Source organism: Ranitomeya variabilis, chromosome 4, assembly GCF_051348905.1.
Source record: "Ranitomeya variabilis isolate aRanVar5 chromosome 4, aRanVar5.hap1, whole genome shotgun sequence".
Lineage (NCBI taxonomy): Eukaryota > Metazoa > Chordata > Amphibia > Anura > Dendrobatidae > Ranitomeya > Ranitomeya variabilis.
In genome coordinates, this window is record NC_135235.1 from 767,340,159 (window position 1) to 767,362,045 (window position 21,887).

Genomic DNA, 21,887 nt, shown 5'->3' on the forward strand with positions numbered 1-21,887 from the left:
ACGGGCTCCTGTCAGGTATATATTATTGTAGATACAGACTGTACGGGCTCCTGTCAGGTATATATTATTGTAGATACAGACTGTACGGGCTCCTGTCAGGTATATATTATTGTAGATACAGACTGTACGGGCTCCTGTCAGGTATATATTATTGTAGATATAGACTGTACGGGCTCCTGTCAGGTATATATTATTGTAGATACAGACTGTACGGGCTCCTGTCAGGTATATATTATTGTAGATATAGACTGTACGGGCTCCTGTCAGGTATATATTATTGTAGATACAGACTGTACGGGCTCCTGTCAGGTATATATTATTGTAGATACAGACTGTACGGGCTCCTGTCAGGTATATATTATTGTAGATACAGACTGTACGGGCTCCTGTCAGGTATATATTATTGTAGATACAGACTGTACGGGCTCCTGTCAGGTATATATTATTGTAGATATAGACTGTACGGGCTCCTGTCAGGTATATATTAGTGTAGATATAGACTGTACGGGCTCCTGTCAGGCATATAGTATTGTAGATACAGACTGTACGGGCTCCTGTCAGGTATATATTATTGTAGATATAGACTGTACAGGCTCCTGTCAGGTATATATTATTGTAGATATAGACTGTACGGGCTCCTGTCAGGTATATATTATTGTAGATATAGACTGTACGGGCTCCTGTCAGGTATATATTATTGTAGATACAGACTGTACGGGCTCCTGTCAGGTATATATTATTGTAGATACAGACTGTATGGGCTCCTGTCAGGTATATATTATTGTAGATACAGACTGTACGGGCTCCTGTCAGGTATATATTATTGTAGATACAGACTGTACGGGCTCCTGTCAGGTATATATTATTGTAGATACAGACTGTATGGGCTCCTGTCAGGTATATATTATTGTAGATACAGACTGTACGGGCTCCTGTCAGGTATATATTATTGTAGATACAGACTGTATGGGCTCCTGTCAGGTATATATTATTGTAGATACAGACTGTACAGGCTCCTGTCAGGTATATATTATTGTAGATATAGACTGTATGGGCTCCTGTCAGGTATATATTATTGTAGATACAGACTGTACGGGCTCCTGTCAGGTATATATTATTGTAGATATAGACTGTACGGGCTCCTGTCAGGTATATATTATTGTAGATACAGACTGTACGGGCTCCTGTCAGGTATATATTATTGTAGATACAGACTGTACGGACTCCTGTCAGGTATATATTATTGTAGATATAGACTGTACGGGCCCCTGTCAGGTATATATTATTGTATAGACTGTATGGGCTCCTGTCAGGTATATATTATTGTAGATATAGACTGTACGGACTCCTGTCAGGTATATATTATTGTATATACAGACTGTATGGGCTCCTGTCAGGTATATATTATTGTAGATATAGACTGTACGGGCTCCTGTCAGGTATATATTATTGTAGATACAGACTGTACAGGCTCCTGTCAGGTATATATTATTGTAGATATAGAATGTACGGGCTCCTGTCAGGTGTATATTATTGTAGATACAGACTGTATGGGCCCCTGTCAGGTATATATTATTGTAGATACAGACTGTATGGGCTCCTGTCAGGTATATATTATTGTAGATACAGACTGTACGGGCTCCTGTCAGGTATATATTATTGTAGATACAGACTGTACGGGCTCCTGTCAGGTATATATTATTGTAGATACAGACTGTACGGGCTCCTGTCAGGTATATATTATTGTAGATATAGATTGTACGGGCTCCTGTCAGGTATATATTATTGTAGATACAGACTGTATGGGCTCCTGTCAGGTATATATTATTGTAGATACAGACTGTACGTGCTCCTGTCAGGTATATATTATTGTAGATATAGACTGTACGGGCTCCTGTCAGGTATATATTATTGTAGATATAGACTGTACGGGCTCCTGTCAGGTATATATTATTGTAGATACAGACTGTACGGGCTCCTGTCAGGTATATATTATTGTAGATACAGACTGTACGGGCTCCTGTCAGGTATATATTATTGTAGATACAGACTGTACGGACTCCTGTCAGGTATATATTATTGTAGATACAGACTGTACGGGCTCCTGTCAGGTATATATTATTGTAGATATAGACTGTACAGACTCCTGTCAGGTATATATTATTGTAGATATAGACTGTACGGGCTCCTGTCAGGTATATATTATTGTAGATACAGACTGTACGGGCTCCTGTCAGGTATATATTATTGTAGATATAGACTGTACGGGCTCCTGTCAGGTATATATTATTGTAGATACAGACTGTACGGGCTCCTGTCAGGTATATATTATTGTAGATATAGACTGTACGGGCCCCTGTCAGGTATATATTATTGTAGATATAGACTGTACGGGCCCCTGTCAGGCATATAGTATTGTAGATACAGACTGTACGGGCTCCTGTCAGGCATATAGTATTGTAGATATAGACTGTACGGGCCCCTGTCAGGCATATAGTATTGTAGATATAGACTGTATGGGCTCCTTCCAGGTATATATTATTGTAGATATAGACTGTACGGGCTCCTGTCAGGTATATATTATTGTAGATATAGACTGTACAGACTCCTGTCAGGTATATATTATTGTAGATATAGACTGTACGGGCTCCTGTCAGGTATATATTATTGTAGATACAGACTGTACGGGCTCCTGTCAGGTATATATTATTGTAGATATAGACTGTACGGGCTCCTGTCAGGTATATATTATTGTAGATACAGACTGTACGGGCTCCTGTCAGGTATATATTATTGTAGATATAGACTGTACGGGCCCCTGTCAGGTATATATTATTGTAGATATAGACTGTACGGGCCCCTGTCAGGCATATAGTATTGTAGATACAGACTGTACGGGCTCCTGTCAGGTATATATTATTGTAGATACAGACTGTACAGACTCCTGTCAGGTATATATTATTGTAGATATAGACTGTACGGGCTCCTGTCAGGTATATATTATTGTAGATATAGACTGTACGGGCCCCTGTCAGGTATATATTATTGTAGATATAGACTGTACGGGCTCCTGTCAGGTATATATTATTGTAGATATAGACTGTACGGGCTCCTGTCAGGTATATATTATTGTAGATACAGACTGTACGGGCTCCTGTCAGGTATATATTATTGTAGATACAGACTGTACGGGCTCCTGTCAGGTATATATTATTGTAGATATAGACTGTACGGGCCCCTGTCAGGTATATATTATTGTAGATATAGACTGTACGGGCTCCTGTCAGGTATATATTATTGTAGATACAGACTGTACGGACTCCTGTCAGGTATATATTATTGTAGATATAGACTGTACGGACTCCTGTCAGGTATATATTATTGTAGATATAGACTGTACGAGCTCCTGTCAGGTATATATTATTGTAGATACAGACTGTACGGGCTCCTGTCAGGTATATATTATTGTAGATACAGACTGTATGCGCTCCTGTCAGGTATATATTATTGTAGGTATAGACTGTATGGGCTCCTGTCAGGTATATATTATTGTAGATACAGACTGTACGGGCTCCTGTCAGGTATATATTATTGTAGATATAGACTGTACGGGCTCCTGTCAGGTATATATTATTGTAGATATAGACTGTACGGGCTCCTGTCAGGTATATATTATTGTAGATACAGACTGTACGGGCTCCTGTCAGGTATATATTATTGTAGATATAGACTGTACGGGCTCCTGTCAGGTATATATTATTGTAGATATAGACTGTACGGGCTCCTGTCAGGTATATATTATTGTAGATATAGACTGCACGGGCTCCTGTCAGGTATATATTATTGTAGATATAGACTGTACGGGCTCCTGTCAGGTATATATTATTGTAGATATAGACTGTACGGGCTCCTGTCAGATATATATTATTGTAGATACAGACTGTACGGGCTCCTGTCAGGTATATATTATTGTAGATATAGACTGTACAGGCTCCTGTCAGGTATATATTATTGTAGATATAGACTGTACGGACTCCTGTCAGGTATATATTATTGTAGATACAGACTGTACGGGCTCCTGTCAGGTATATATTATTGTAGATATAGACTGTACGGGCTCCTGTCAGGTATATATTATTGTAGATATAGACTGTACGGGCTCCTGTCAGGTATATATTATTGTAGATATAGACTGTACAGGCTCCTGTCAGGTATATATTATTGTAGATATAGACTGTACGGGCTCCTGTCAGGTATATATTATTGTAGATATAGACTGTACGGGCTCCTGTCAGGTATATATTATTGTAGATATAGACTGCACGGGCTCCTGTCAGGTATATATTATTGTAGATATAGACTGTATGGGCTCCTGTCAGGTATATATTATTGTAGATACAGACTGTACAGGCTCCTGTCAGGTATATATTATTGTAGATATAGACTGTACGGGCTCCTGTCAGGTATATATTATTGTAGATACAGACTGTACGGGCTCCTGTCAGGTATATATTATTGTAGATATAGACTGTATGGGCTCCTGTCAGGTATATATTATTGTAGATACAGACTGTACGGGCTCCTGTCAGGTATATATTATTGTAGATATAGACTGTACGGGCTCCTGTCAGGTATATATTATTGTAGATACAGACTGTACGGGCTCCTGTCAGGTATATATTATTGTAGATACAGACTGTACAGGCTCCTGTCAGGTATATATTATTGTAGATATAGACTGTACGGGCTCCTGTCAGGTATATATTATTGTAGATATAGACTGTATGGGCTCCTGTCAGGTATATATTATTGTAGATATAGACTGTACGGGCTCCTGTCAGGTATATATTATTGTAGATACAGACTGTACAGGCTCCTGTCAGGTATATATTATTGTATATATAGACTGTACGGGCTCCTGTCAGGTATATATTATTGTAGATATAGACTGTACGGGCTCCTGTCAGGTATATATTACTGTAGATATACTGTAGACTGTACGGGCTCCTGTCAGGTATATATTAGTGATAATATCAGAATGTATGGGCCTCTGTGAGGTATATATTACAGTAGTGATGATATCAGAATGTGTGGGCTCCTGTCAGGTATATATTAGTGATGGTATCAGAATGTATGGGCCCCTGTCAGGTATATATTAGTGATGGTATCAGAATGCATGGGCCCCTGTCAGGTATATATTAGTGATGATATCAGAATGTATGGGCTCCTGTCAGGTATATATTAGTGATGATATCAGAATGTATGGGCCCCTGTCAGGTATATATTAGTGATGGTATCAGAATGCATGGGCCCCTGTCAGGTATATATTACTGATAATATCAGAATGTATGGGCCCCTGTCAGGTGTATATTAGTGATGATATCAGAATGTATGGGCTCCTGTCAGGTATATATTAGTGATGATATCAGAATGTATGGGCCCCTGTCAGGTGTATATTAGTGATGATATCAGAATGTATGGGCTCCTGTCAGGTATATATTAGTGATGATATCAGAATGTATGGGCCCCTGTCAGGTATATATTAGTGATGATATCAGAATGTATGGGCCCCTGTCAGGTATATATTAGTGATGATATCAGAATGTATGGGCTCCTGTCAGGTATATATTAGTGATGATATCAGAATGTATGGGCTCCTGTCAGGTATATATTAGTGATGATATCAGAATGTATGGGCTCCTGTCAGGTATATATTAGTGATGATATCAGAATGTATGGGCCCCTGTCAGGTATATATATTAGTGATGATATCAGAATGTATGGGCCCCTGTCAGGTATATATTACTGATGATATCAGAATGTATGGGCCCCTGTCAGGTATATATTAGTGATATCAGAATGTATGGGCCCTGTCAGGTATATATATTAGTGATGATATCAGAATGTATGGGCCCATGTCAGGTATATATTAGTGATGGTATCAGAATGTATGGGCTCCTGTCAGGTATATATTAGTGATGATATCAGAATGTATGGGCCCTGTCAGGTATATATATTAGTGATGATATCAGAATGTATGGGCTCCTGTCAGGTATATATTAGTGATGATATCAGAATGTATGGGCCCCTGTCAGGTATATATTACTGATGATATCAGAATATATGGGCTCCTGTCAGGTATATATATTAGTGATGATATCAGAATGTATGGGCCCATGTCAGGTATATATTAGTGATGGTATCAGAATGCATGGGCCCCTGTCAGGTATATATTACTGATAATATCAGAATGTATGGGCCGTCAGGTATATATTAGTGATATCAGAATGTATGGGCCCTGTCAGGTATATATATTAGTGATATCAGAATGTATGGGCCCCGTCAGGTATATATATTAGTGATGATATCAGAATGTATGGGCCCCGTCAGGTATATATTAGTGATGATATCAGAATGTATGGGCTCCTGTCAGGCATATATTATTGTAGATACAGACTGTACGGGCTCCTGTCAGGTATATATTATTGTAGATATAGACTGTACGGGCTCCTGTCAGGTATATATTATTGTAGATATAGACTGTACGGGCTCCTGTCAGGTATATATTATTGTAGATATAGACTGTACGGGCTCCTGTCAGGTATATATTATTGTAGATATAGACTGTATGGGCTCCTGTCAGGTATATATTAGTGATGATATCAGAATGTATGGGCCCCTGTCAGGTATATATTAGTGATGATATCAGAATGTATGGGCTCCTGTCAGGTATATATTATTGTAGATATAGACTGTATGGGCTCCTGTCAGGTATATATTATTGTAGATATAGACTGTACGGGCTCCTGTCAGGTATATATTATTGTAGATATAGACTGTACGGGCTCCTGTCAGGTATATATTATTGTAGATATAGACTGTACGGGCTCCTGTCAGGTATATATTATTGTAGATATAGACTGTATGGGCTCCTGTCAGGTATATATTAGTGATGATATCAGAATGTATGGGCCCCTGTCAGGTATATATTAGTGATGATATCAGAATGTATGGGCCCCTGTCAGGTATATATTAGTGATGATATCAGAATGTATGGGCCCCTGTCAGGTATATATTATTGTAGATATAGACTGTATGGGCCCCTGTCAGGTATATATATTAGTGATGATGATATCAGAATGTATGGGCCCCTGTCAGGTATATATTATTGTAGATATAGACTGTATGGGCCCCTGTCAGGTATATATATTAGTGATGTATCAGAATGTATGGGCCCCGTCAGGTATATATTAGTGATGATATCAGAATGTATGGGCCCCGTCAGGTATATATATTAGTGATGATATCAGAATGTATGGGCCCTGTCAGGTATATATATTACTGATAATATCAGAATGTATGGGCCCTGTCAGGTATATATTAGTGATATCAGAATGTATGGGCCCTGTCAGGTATATATTAGTGATATCAGAATGTATGGGCCCTGTCAGGTATATATATTAGTGATGATATCAGAATGTATGGGCTCCTGTCAGGTATATATTATTGTAGATATAGACTGTATGGGCCCCTGTCAGGTATATATGCTGCGATTGTTCTCGTATGCTGATTCGGCATGAAAAAATAATCACAGATGTGATCTGCCCCATAGAGTAACACTGGTCTGAGTGCCATGCGATGCTTTCTCACATAGCGCTCGTCCGTATTCTACGCTAGTGTGACCCCGGCCTTAAACTTATGAAGCGACACAGACCACCTGCAGTTCAGCCACCATCAATATTTAAATTACAAGTTTTTCACCATCCAAAAAAATGCTAATTTTAACCTAGTTCCATAGGTTTCTTAAAGGGAACCTGTCACCAGGTTTTCCCCATATATAGTACCACCAGCACCTATATGGCCTTATACACACCCTTCTAGAGTGCTGTACCGTATATACTCGCGCATAAGCCGAAATTTTTGGGGGCAGAAAGAGACCCTCTCGGCTTATACTCGAGTCATTGTCGGCGGGGAAGCGGCGGCTGTCACATACTCACCTGCTCCTGGCACGGTCCCTGCATGTCCGATGGTCTCCGGGCAGCTCTTCCTGTGTTTAGCGGTCACGTGGTTCTGCTCATTAATGAATATGGACGCATAATGGTTAAGGCTATGTGCGCACGTTGCAGATTTGCTTTAGGAAATGTCTGCATGGTTAGTGCGTCTCTTAGCAGAAAACGCAGTGGAAATTCTGTACTTTTTTATGCGGATTTGATGCGTTTCTGTAAATCGTGAGCGCTAAATAAAGATATATTAAAAAAAATAAAAATAAATAAAGGAATTTGATGCATTTCCTTATTCAAACTCTTCACGAGATACCCTCATTAATATTAACTAAAGACACACACACACCCATGTAGGAGCATTAACATAATTAACCTACCGTATATACTCGAGTATAAGCCGAGATTTTCAGCCCAAATTTTTGGGCTGAAAGTGCCCCCTCGGCTTATACTCGAGTCATGATCGGTGGTGGGGTCGGCGGGTGAGCACTGTCATATACTTACCTAGTCCCGGCGATCCTGGCGCTCCCCCTGCCTGTTACACGGTCTCCGGGTGCTGCAGCCTCTTCCCCTGAGCGGTCACCCCATAGGGGCGGAGCCGCATAATTCATTTCTCTAATCAGCGGTGCCGGTGACCGCTGACAGAGGAAGAGGCTGCGGCACCGAAGACCAGCTGTCCAGGGGAAGGAGCGGGACGCCGGGAGCAGGTAAGTATCGCATATTCACCTATCCTGGTTCCACACGCCGGGCGTCGCGCCATCTTCCCGGCGTCTCTCTCTCCGCTCTGACTGTTCAGGCAGAGGGCGCGATGACGCATATAGTGTGCGCGCCGCCCTCTGCTTGATCAGTCAGTGCAGGGAGACGCCGGGAAGATGGCGCCGAGGAGCTGCAAGCAAGACAGGTGAGTATGTGTTTTATTTTTTTTTATTGCAGCAGCAGCTATGGGGCAATAATGGACGGTGCAGAGCACTATATGGCACAGCTATGGGGCAGAGCACTATATGGCACAGCTATGGGGCAGAGCACTATATGGCACAGCTATGGGGCAGAGCACTATATGGCACAGCTATGGGGCAGAGCACTATATGGCACAGCTATGGGGCAGAGCACTATATGGCACAGCAATGGGGCAGAGCACTATATGGCACAGCTATGGGGCAATGGTGCAGAGCATTATATATATGGCACAGCTATGGGGCAATGGTGCAGAGCATTATATATATGGCACAGCTATGGGGCAATGGTGCAGAGCATTATATATGTGGCACAGCTATGGGGCAACGGTGCAGAGCATTGTATATATGGCACAGCTTTATGTGGAGCATCTATGGGGCCATAATGAACGGTGCAGAGCATTATATGTGGCACAGCTTTATGTGGAGCATCTATGGGGCCATAATGAACGGTATGGAGCATCTATTTTTAATTTTGAAATTCACCGGTACCTGCTGCATTTTTCCCCCTAGGCTTATACTCGAGTCAATAAGTTTTCCCAGTTTTTTGTGGCAAAATTAGGGGGGTCGGCTTATACTCGGGTCGGCTTATACTCGAGTATATACGGTACATATGCTGTAAAAAAAAACAACTAAGAAACCTGCGTGAAATGCAAAATGTTTATTTTTCAAAAAATAAAGCCTGCATGGGCTCCCGCATAATTTTCATAACCAGCAGTGGGAAAGCTGACAGCTGATGTTACTATTCTGGAAAGGAGCCAATAACCATAAAGGTTCCCAGGCTATTAATATCAGCTCACAGCTGTTTGCTTAGCCTTTACTGGCTATTTTACAGGGGGACACAAAATATTGACATAAAATCCAACCAGCAAATGCTAGGCAGACAGCTGTAGGCTGATATTTATAGCCTGTGAAGAGGCCATGGATATTGGCAGCCCCACAGGCTAAAAACCATCAGCTCTCAGCCGTCGCAGAAATGGCGCATCTTATAGATGTGCCAATTCTGGCACTTAGCCTCGCTCTTCCCACTTGCCCTGTAGCAGAGGGGTTCATAATTGTGCGGTTGATGTCACCTTTTTATTGTCAAGTAACATCAAGCCCACAGGTTAGTAATGGAGAGGCATCTATCAGACATCTCTCCATTACTAAGCTGGCCTAATGTCACCTTACAATACAAAGGTGAAATTAACCCCTTATTACCCCATATGCCACCGCTACAGGGCAGTGAGAAGACAGAGGCTGAGTGCCAGAATTGGCGCATCTTACAGATGCACCTTTTCTGGGGTGGCAATAACCATGGTCCCTCTCTAGGCTATAATATCTGTCCTCAGTCACTGGCTTTCCCTCTGTGGCACAGAAAATTGTGCGGGAGCCCACGCCAGTTTTTTCAGTGAAAACATTATTAAATACATACAGGCCCCAAATTTTACACACACACACACACACACACACACACTACTAACCGTATTAGTCACTGACCTATATAAGTCTAACTGTTCTGCAATGGTTTACTGTATGTAAACCATGTCTCCTATCCTGTCAGCCTCTGCAATGATTTAACAGAAGCCGACAAATTAACTATCAGCTATTCCGCTGTCCGTGTGATATATTATATATATATATACACATATACATATACACACACACACATACATACACACACAGACAGTATAGACCAAATGTTTAGACACACCTCATTTAAAGATTTTTATGTATTTTCATGACTATGAAAACTGTACATTCACACTGAAGGCATCAAAACTATGTGGAATTATATACTTAATAAAAGTGTAAGGCAACTGAAAATGTCTTATATTCTAGGTTTTTCAAAGTAGCCACCTTTTGCTTTGATGACTGCTTTGCACACTCTTGGCAGTCTCTTGATGAGCTTCAAGAGGTAGTCACTGGGAATGGTCTTCCAACAATCTTGAAGGAGTTCCCAGAGATGCTTAGCACTTGTTGGCCCTTTTGCCTTCACTCTGTGGTCCAGCTCACCCCAAACCATCTCGATTGGGTTCAGGTCTGGTGACTGTGGTGGCCAGGTCATCTGGCGTAGCACCCCATCACTCTCCTTCTTGGTCAAATAGCCCTTACACAGCCTGGAGGTGTGTTTGGGGTCATTGTCCTGTTGAAAAATAAATGATGGTCCAACTAAAAGCAAACCGGATGGTATAGCATGTCGCTGCAAGATGCTGTGGTAGCCATGCTGGTTCAGTATGCCTTCAATTTTGAATAAATCCCCAACAGTGTCACCAGCAAAGCCCCCCACACCATCACACCTCCTCCTCCATGCTTCACGGTGGAAACCAGGCATTTAGAGTCCATCCGTTCACCTTTTCTGTGTACAAAGACACGGTGGTTGGAACCAAAGATCTAAAATTCGGACTCATCTGACCAAAGCACAGGTTTCCACTGGTCTAATGTCCATTCCTTGCGTTATTTAGCCCAAACAAGTCTCTTCTGCTTGTTGCCTGTCCTTAGCAGTGGTTTCCTAGCAGCTATTTTACCATGAAGGCCTGCTGCACAAAGTCTCCTCTTAAGGGCTTGTTTCCATTTGCGAGAAACACGTCCGTATCTTGCATGTGGAAACCAAGCTGTAGCACCGGCACTCCAGAGCGGAGCATGCAGCCGCATAGGAACACATGGAGCTGCACGCTTTGCTCCAAAGTGCCGGCGCCACAGCTTGGTTTCCACATGCGAGATACGGATGTGTTTCTCGCAAATGGAAACAAGCCCTAACAGTTGTTGTAGAGATGTGTCTGCTGCTAGAACTCTGTGTGGCATTGACCTGGTCTCTAATCTGAGCTGCTGTTAACCTGCGATTTCTGAGGCTGGTGACTCGGATAAACTTATCCTCAGAAGCAGAGGTGACTCTTGGTATTCCTTTCCTGGGGCGGTCCTCATGTGAGCCAGTTTCTTAGTAGCGCTTGGTGGTTTTTGCCACTGCACTTGGGGACACTTTCAGTTTTCCCAATTTTTCGGACTGACTGATCTTCATTTCTTAAAGTAATGATGGCCACTCGTTTTTCTTTACTTAGAATTTGTATTATGGCAGGAAAAAAGCAGCTAACAGTCTATTCAGTAGGACTATCAGCTGTGTATCCACCAGACTTCTGCACAACACAACTGATGGTCCCAAACCCATTTATAAGGCAAGAAATCCCACTTATTAAACCTGACAGGGCACACCTGTGAAGTGAAAATCATTCCAAGTGACTACCTCTTGCAGCTCATAAAGAGAATGCCAAGAGTGTGCAAAGCAGTCATCAAAGAAAAAGGTGGCTACTTTGAAGAACCTAGAATATAAGACATAACAAAAAAGTGTGAAACTGGAATTAAGTATATAATTCCACATGTGTTAATTCATAGTTTTGATGCCTTCAGTGTGAATGTACAATTTTCAGTCATGAAATACAGAAAAATCTTTAAATGAGGTGTGTCCAAACTTTTGGTCTGTAGTGTATCTCTTTAGATTTTATATACACCTATACTGTGTGTATATGTCTATTCTATTGTAACCTGTCAGTGTGATTTTACTGTACACTGCACCTGAATTGTCGGCCTTTCAAAGGACACCGTTGCGTATTTCTCGCAAGTCACACTGAAGGCCCGTGTGGTGTGAGTTTTTCTTGCACAAATAGACTTTCATTGGCGAGTCTCGGCTGATATACGGTGCAAATCACAGCATACTGCAATTTCACTCGCACATATACGGCCGTGAAAAAAAAAGTGATGGGAGATTAACATTGGTTCGAGTGCTATGCGATTTTTTTCTCTCATAGCACTCGTCCGTATTCCTCTCTAGTGACTCCGGCCTTAAAGGGAAAATCATTAAAAATTTATATTTTTTAAAATTTGTAAAATTTCTGATTTTTTACAAAATAAATCAAAACATATCAACTCAAGTTTACCATTATCATAAAGCCTAATATAACATGAAAAAAAAAATTAATCTCAAAATCAATGGGATGTTGAAGCATTCCAGAGTTATTACTATATAAAGTGACACTGGTCAGATTTTAAAAAATTGGCCACGCCACAAAGGGGCTAAGAGCTTGTACATGTGAACACTGTTTCAAAAGTGGCTTACCTGTCTCAGGCAGGTTTCACACCAGCGTTCGGCAGCCTTCTTCCTCCATTAAGCCCCGCCCACTGCTGCGCCTCTTCCTTCAGCTCCGCCTAAGTCTGCATGCGTCCCCCATCTAACATTGGGTACACAGGCATGCCTCATTTTGAAGATGCGCTGAACTGCGTCGAACGCAACATGTTGCATTTTATTGCAGTCGGCGCAGCGTTAAAACAACGCATGCGGAGGCATCCGCTTGGCCTGCGTACCCAATATTAAAGATAGGGTATGCAGGACGCATGCAGACGTAGGCGGAACTGAATGAAGAGTTGTGGCAGTGAGCAGGGCTAAGGCTACTTTCACACTAGTCAGTCGGTACGGGCCGTCGCAAACCGTCGGCCCGACGGACAGTGTGTTTTATGTAGAACAACGTGGGCAGCGGAGGCAGTTTTACAACGCATCCGTGGCCCATTGTGAGTTCCGGGGAGGAGGGGGCGGAGTTTCGGCCACGCATGCGCGGTCGAAAATGGCGGACTCGACGCACAAAAAAGTTACATGGAACTTTTTTTTGTGCCGACGGTCCGCTAAAACACGACGCATCTGTCGCATGATGGATGCGACGTGTGACAATCCGTCCCAATGTGTTGCTAATGAAAGTCTATGGAGAAAAAACGCATCATGCAGGCAACTTTGCAGGATGCGTTTTTTCTCCAAAATGACGCATTGAGACGTACAGCAAGCGACGTTAGTGTGAAAGTAGCCTTAACGGAGGAAGAAGGCTGCCATCCGCAGCCCTGCCGAACGCTGGTGTGAAACCAGCCTACGGCTGTTATTATAGCACCTTCCATGTGTTACACAGATACATCATGGGCTTGTCCTGCCCTGCGCATGAAATGAAAGACTAAAATACAATGTGGAGACTTCATCAGAGCAATGTTTTATTTACATTCAGAACTGGTTTAAGAGGAACAAATGACCATTTCCCACAGAAATCTCAGACGTTTACTTATAGAAATACTGGATAAATATCATTTTACCATTAGATATAGAAACATTTCCAATTTTATAAAACTGCATTTTTTTGCATTGAATAACTTTATGCCTTTGCTTGTTTCATTTTATGCATTTCTAAAGTATTGTAAAACTGTAGTATGCTGTTGGTGCATGTGGGTTGGACTGTCGGTTTGGTATGTGGCTCTGTTCCCCCCAGGCCTGCCTCCGATGTCTGAGGTTTCGGTGTCCCAGACCAGAGATCGTAATACCGGCCTTGAATTGTGAAGGACACGGCAGCCGACCCTGAGAAACATCCAAGGTGGGAACGCCCCATCATGTCGAAGAGAGTCTGCTAGATCCAGGCCTAGCAGACCAGTGCTGGTGGGTTCATGGATGCCAGGAGGGGGTTGGCCTAAAGGAAGGTCTCATCTTTTCCTGGCGGGTCGGAGAGTTGTCCCGTCGTTTTTTTGGACAGAACATTTCCAAAACAACCAAAATTGAACAGCAGATCTCTTGGGAGGCAGACTTTAGTCCTCTGTTGCAGAAGCGAAGTACTCTTAAACTGATAGGTGCAGAGTAGGACACACTAGAAAGTTGGCGTGCATGATTGTTCAGGGCACTGGCGGTGTGGACCGGCCACCAGAGAAGGCCTAGACCGAAGCCTGGATATTTTAAGAGCAGGGTCACAGGAGCCTCTGGAAAACATGGAGGCTGCATGAATAGGAAGGTTTCCCCAGAAGATGTCCATATTGCTCAGGGGCAAACTAGGACATACTTGTCCTGTCCTTTCCATTTTTTTTTTTTTTTTTTTTAAAGTAGCCCCCTCACTGCCTGGTAGGATATACCTGTCCTGAAGGTCACACATCATTCTTCACAGACCGATGATGAAGATGGGCATGGAATAACCTGGACGCAGACCTTTCGGCGGCTGGCACATAACGGATTGGTCTTCCCTCCCTACTCTATCTGGCTCTGGGGGGGGCCAGAGGGTAGGGGGATTCGTGGCATGGACCGTCCTCTGGGGAACCACAAACACTTTTGATGTGTTAGGGCCTTGCCTCGTAGACCACAGATGATATGGTAGTGACAATTCTAGGTGGGAGATTAGAGTGACAATTCCACTGTCGCCCTCAAAAGCCGTATCTGAAAAAAAAAAAAAAAAAGAAAAAAAAAAGAAAAAGGAAAATCGTTAATAAAAAAAACCCCCCAAAACCTAAGTCAGAACTGAGCTGGGTGGTCCAGACCCATGTCTGCCTCCTACTGACATTAAGCTAAAAAGGATTAGCTTCGTGCCAGTTGGTGGTGTGGCCTACTCTACAGGGAAATACCTTTTTTTTTTGCATAGCATAAGCAGCATACACTCATATTTTTTTTGTGTACCCCAATGAAGCATTAGCCCCCCCCCCCCCCCCCACATCAACCAGATGGCCACACAGCATAACCTCGCTCCCCCAGTCAGGAACATCCACCTCACATTAACCAGCGGACCCCACAGGATAAATCCAAAGCCCACCAGACATTCCCTCCCCTCAAGCGTAAATCCAAATATGGCGCCCCCTGCCCCAACCATAAATCCCATCAGACACCCCTCCAATCGAACGCCACCCCAGCTTAAACTCTCATCGGACGTCCAACCCCCACAAACCCCCATCGGACGTCCAACCCCCATCGGACGTCCAACCCCCACAAACCACCATCGGACGTCCAACCCCCACCGGACGCGGAACCCCCCACCCAGCAAACCCCCAGATGCAGACCCCCCACCCCGCACAAACCCCCATCACACGTGGACCCCCCCTCCCGAGCACAAACCCCCATCGGACGTGGACCCCCCCACCCAGCACACACCCCCTTCGGATGTCCAACCCCCACAAACCCCCATCGGACATCCAACACCCATCGGACGTGGACCCCCCCACCCAGCACACACCCCCTTCGATGTCCACCCCCCACCCAGCTTAAACCCTCTTCAGCCCCCCCCCCAAACCCAACCCATAAGCAGGTCGCCCCCAATAAAAGGGATCCCCCAGTAAGCAGCAGGTCACCCCCCAATAAAAGGGTTCCATCTATAAGCAGCAGGTCATCCCCAAATCCCACCAAGGGATCCCCCCAATAGCCAGCAGCAGGTCGCCTCCCCACATTCCACGACAAGCAGGTCGCCTCCCCACATTCAACGACAAGCAGGTCGCCTCCCCACATTCAACGACAAGCAGGTCGCCTCCCCACATTCAACGACAAGCAGGTCGCCTCCCCACATTCAACGACAAGCAGGTCGCCTCCCCACATTCAACGACAAGCAGGTCGCCTCCCCACATTCAACGACAAGCAGGTCGCCTCCCCACATTCAACGACAAGCAGGTCGCCTCCCCACATTCAACGACAAGCAGGTCGCCTCCCCACATTCAACGACAAGCAGGTCGCCTCCCCACATTCAACGACAAGCAGGTCGCCTCCCCACATTCAACGACAAGCAGGTCACCTCCCCACATTCAACGACAAGCAGGTCGCCTCCCCACATTCAACGACAAGCAGGTCGCCTCCCCACATTCAACGACAAGCAGGTCGCCTCCCCACATTCAACAACAAGCAGGTCGCCCTCAAATCTCACCACAGGGGTCCCCCAAATAGCCTGCAGCAGGTCACCCCTCACATGCAGGTCGCCTCCCCACATCCCACCACAAGCAGGTCACCCCCGCATCCTACCACAGGGGTCCCCCAATAGCTTGCAGCAGGTCTCCCCCCACATCCACCACAAGGGTCCCCCCCAATAGACAGCAGGTCACGCCCTCCCAAAACCCGACCACAAGCATGTCGCCCTCATACCCCATCACCAGGGTCTCCCCAATAGCCAGCAGCAGGTCGCCCCCACTAAAAGGGGTCCACCCCGTAAGCAGCACGTCACCTCCAAACCCCACCACAGGGGTCCCCAACAATAGCCAGCAGGTCACCCCCAAACCCCACCACAGGGGCCCATCAATAGCCATCAGCAGGTCACCCCTCCACAAGCAGGTCGCCCCCACTAAAAGGGGTCCCGCAACAAGCAGGTCGCCTCCCCAAACCCAACCATAAGCAGGTCACCCTCACTAAAAGGGGTCCCCCGCATGCAGGTCGCCCCCAAATCACACCACAGGGGTCACCCCAATAGCCAGCAGCAGGTCTCCCACCCCAAACAAGTCTCCCCATAAGCAGGTCACCCCTAAATCCCACCACAGGGGTCCCCCCAATTGCCAGCAGCAGGTCCCCCCCCACAAGCAGGTCACCCCCCCACTAAAATGGGTCACCCCCAATTGCATGCAGCAGGTCGCCCCCCCCCACAAGCAGGTCAGGGGTCCCCCAATAGCCTGCAGCCCCCCTCACAAAAGCAGGTTGCCTACCACAGAAGTCCACCACAACAGCCAGCAGCAGTCCCCCCCCACAAAATCCCACAATAGCAAGCAGCAGCAGGTCCCCCCAAAAGCCCACCACAGGGGTCCCCCACAATAGCCAGCAGCAGCGGAGCCCCCCAAAATCCCACCGCAGGAGTCCCCCACAATAGCCAGCAGCAGCAGAGCCCCCCAAAATCCCACCACAGGGGTCCCCCCACAATAGCCAGCATCAGTGGAGCCCACCAAAACTGCAGCGGTCCCCCACAATAGCCAGCAGCAGCGGAGCCCCCCAAAACCACACAGCAGCGGTCCCCCACAATAGCCAGCAGCAGCGGAGCCCCCCAAAATCCCACCGCAGGGGTCCCCCACAATAGCCAGCAGCAGCGGAGCCCACCAAAATCCCACCACAGGGGTCCCCCACAATAGCCAGCAGCAGCGGAGCCCACCAAAACCCCACCACAGGGGTCCCCCACAATAGCCAGCAGCGGAACCCCCCCAAAACCACACCGCAGGGGTCCCCCACAATAGCCAGCAGCAGCGGAGCCCCCCAAAATCCCACAGCAGGGATCCCCCACAATAGCCAGCAGCAGCGGAGCCCACCAAAACCCCACCACAGGGGTCCCCCCACAATAGCCAGCAGCAGCGGAGCCCCCCAAAACCACACCGCAGCAGTCCCCCACAATAGCCAACAGCAGCAGAGCCCACCAAAATCCCACCGCAGGGGTCCCCCACAATAGCCAGCAGCAGCGGAGCCCACCAAAATCCCACCACAGGGGTCCCCCACAATAGCCAGCATCAGCGGAGCCCACCAAAACTGCAGCGGTCCCCCACAATAGCCAGCAGCAGCGGAGCCCCCCAAAACCACACCGCAGCGGTCCCCCACAATAGCCAGCAGCAGCGGAGCCCCCCAAAACCACACCGCAGCGGTCCCCCACAATAGCCAGCAGCAGCGGAGCCCCCAAAATGCCACCGCAGGGGTCCCCCACAATAGCCAGCAGCAGCGGAGCCCCCCAAAATCCCACAGCAGGGATCCCCCACAATAGCCAGTAGCAGCGGAGCCCACCAAAATCCCACCACAGGGGTCCCCCACAATAGCCAGCAGCAGCGGAGCCCACCAAAACCCCACCACAGGGGTCCCCCCACAATAGCCAGCATCAGTGGAGCCCACCAAAACTGCAGCGGTCCCCCACAATAGCCAGCAGCAGCGGAGCCCCCCAAAACCACACAGCAGCGGTCCCCCACAATAGCCAGCAGCAGCGGAGCCCCCCAAAATCCCACCGCAGGGGTCCCCCACAATAGCCAGCAGCGGAGCCCACCAAAACCGCAGCGGTCCCCCACAATAGCCAGCAGCAGCGGAGCCCCCCAAAACCACACCGCAGCGGTCCCCCACAATAGCCAGCAGCAGCGGAGCCCACCAAAACCCCACCACAGGGGTCCCCCACAATAGCCAGCAGCAGCGGAGCCCACCAAAACCCCACCACAGGGGTCCCCCACAATAGCCAGCAGCGGAACCCCCCAAAACCACACCGCAGGGGTCCCCCACAATAGCCAGCAGCAGCGGAGCCCCCCAAAATCCCACAGCAGGGATCCCCCACAATAGCCAGCAGCAGCGGAGCCCACCAAAACCCCACCACAGGGGTCCCCCCACAATAGCCAGCAGCAGCGGAGCCCCCCAAAACCACACCGCAGCAGTCCCCCACAATAGCCAACAGCAGCAGAGCCCACCAAAATCCCACCGCAGGGGTCCCCCACAATAGCCAGCAGCAGCGGAGCCCACCAAAATCCCACCACAGGGGTCCCCCACAATAGCCAGCATCAGCGGAGCCCACCAAAACTGCAGCGGTCCCCCACAATAGCCAGCAGCAGCGGAGCCTCCCAAAACCACACCGCAGCGGTCCCCCACAATAGCCAGCAGCAGCGGAGCCCCCCAAAACCACACCGCAGCGGTCCCCCACAATAGCCAGCAGCAGCGGAGCCCCCAAAATGCCACCGCAGGGGTCCCCCACAATAGCCAGCAGCAGCGGAGCCCCCCAAAATCCCACAGCAGGGATCCCCCACAATAGCCAGTAGCAGCGGAGCCCACCAAAATCCCACCACAGGGGTCCCCCACAATAGCCAGCAGCAGCGGAGCCCACCAAAACCCCACCACAGGGGTCCCCCCACAATAGCCAGCAGCAGCGGAGCCCCCCAAAACCACACCGCAGCGGTCCCCCACAATAGCCAGCAGCAGCAGAGCCCACCAAAATCCCACCGCAGGGGTCCCCCACAATAGCCAGCAGCAGCGGAGCCCACCAAAATCCCACCACAGGGGTCCCCCACAATAGCCAGCATCAGCGGAGCCCACCAAAACTGCAGCGGTCCCCCACAATAGCCAGCAGGAGCGGAGCCCCCCAAAACCACACCGCAGCGGTCCCCCACAATAGCCAGCAGCAGCGGAGCCCACCAAAATCCCACCACAGGGGTCCCCCACAATAGCCAGCAGCAGCGGAGCCCACCAAAACTGCAGCGGTCCCCCACAATAGCCAGCAGCAGCGGAGCCCCCCAAAACCACACCGCAGCGGTCCCCCACAATAGCCAGCAGCAGCGGAGCCCACCAAAACCCCACCACAGGGGTCCCCCACAATAGCCAGCAGCAGCGGAGCCCACCAAAACCCCACCACAGGGGTCCCCCCACAATAGCCAGCAGCAGCGGAGCCCCCCACAATAGCCAACAGCAGCAGAGCCCACCAAAATCCCACCGCAGGGGTCCCCCACAATAGCCAGCAGCAGCGGAGCCCACCAAAATCCCACCACAGGGGTCCCCCACAATAGCCAGCATCAGCGGAGCTCACCAAAACTGCAGCGGTCCCCCACAATAGCCAGCAGCAGCGGAGCCCCCCAAAACCACACCGCAGCGGTCCCCCACAATAGCCAGCAGCAGCGGAGCCCCCCAAAACCACACCGCAGCGGTCCCCCACAATAGCCAGCAGCAGCGGAGCCCCCAAAATGCCACCGCAGGGATCCCCCACAATAGCCAGTAGCAGCGGAGCCCACCAAAATCCCACCACAGCGGTCCCCCACAATAGCCAGCAGCAGCGGAGCCCCCCAAAACCACACCACAGCGGTCCCCCACAATAGCCAGCAGCAGCGGAGCCCACCAAAACCCCACCACAGGGGTCCCCCACAATAGCCAGCAGCAGCGGAGCCCACCAAAACCCCACCACAGGGGTCCCCCCACAATAGCCAGCAGCAGCGGAGCCCCCCAAAACCACACCGCAGCAGTCCCCCACAATAGCCAACAGCAGCAGAGCCCACCAAAATCCCACCGCAGGGGTCCCCCACAATAGCCAGCAGCAGCGGAGCCCACCAAAATCCCACCACAGGGGTCCCCCACAATAGCCAGCAGCAGCGGAGCCCACCAAAACTGCAGCGGTCCCCCACAATAGCCAACAGCAGCGGAGACCCCCAAAACCACACCGCAGCGGTCCCCCACAATAGCAGCAGCAGCGGAGCCCCCCAAAATCCCACCGCAGGGATCCCCCACAATAGCCAGCAGCAGAGCCCCCCAAAATCCCACCACAGGGGTCCCCCACAATAGCCAGCAGCAGCGGAGCCCCCCAAAATCCCACCGCAGGGATCCCCCACAATAGCCAGCAGCAGCAGAGCCCCCCAAAATCCTACTGCAGGGATCCCCCACAATAGGTAGCAGCAGCGGAGCCCCCAAAATCCCACCGCAGGGAACCCCCACAATAGCCAGCAGCGGAGCCCCCAAAATCCCACCGCAGGGAACCCCCACAATAGCCAGCAGCGGAGCCCCCCAAAATCCTACCACAGCGGTCCCCCACAATAGCCAGCAACACCCCCCAAAATCCCACCACGGGTCACTCCCCACACAGACAAGTAGGTCGACCACCACAGGGCCTCCCCCCAATAGCGAATAGCGATCGGCAAGTAGCATTTTTCACCCTGAAACCACTGACCTCCATGGCGTCCACAAGCTGTCATGCTGCTTTCCTTTGCCGCCTTGGAGAACACGCCCCCTCCCGATAGTACACGCCCCCGGAAATGACGTCACACCTGGAAGGAGCCCATACACTCTAGCATCTACCGTTCTCCTAGTACAGGGCCCCTTTCTTGGCCCCACACAGTGTGATGTCCCCACAGTACTGCCACCCCCCCACTTTCTAATGTTCCCACAGTACTGCCCCTACATGCACAATATGGTACCATCCACCTCACTGACTACCTCCGACCACCGACAATTAATAAATACTCACTTAGCCTCATTCTTGGTGCAGATACTAATGAACCCAGGATCTATGAGATATTTACCATACGATGGTTGGATAGGCAGGAGTGTATCATCCATAAAGGTAGCCCACTCGGTTGCTATGATGACTATGAAGTGACAGGGCTCGGTGGGGTGTGGTATTGGTCACCCTCTCCTTCCCATCATCACAATTTCAGCGATATCCACACTCCCATGACGGTGATACCGCTGAATAGATCAGTGAATCAGGGAGTGGAAAGC

General features: G+C 48.1%; 1 protein-coding gene and 1 long non-coding RNA gene across 2 annotated transcripts in view; one reads left to right on the top strand and one right to left on the bottom strand.

Annotated features, from left to right (window-relative positions):
- Positions 1-21,887, top strand: part of LOC143766910 (uncharacterized) — an 817,195-nt gene that overhangs the window by 750,067 nt on the left and 45,241 nt on the right. The gene's annotated exons all lie outside the window — the stretch shown is intronic.
- On the bottom strand, positions 13,934-21,402 carry LOC143766914 (uncharacterized). The gene is made up of 2 exons (XR_013213663.1): positions 21,337-21,402; positions 13,934-15,155 (listed from the first exon to the last, which is right to left on the bottom strand). It is a non-coding gene; the product is annotated as an uncharacterized LOC143766914 (long non-coding RNA).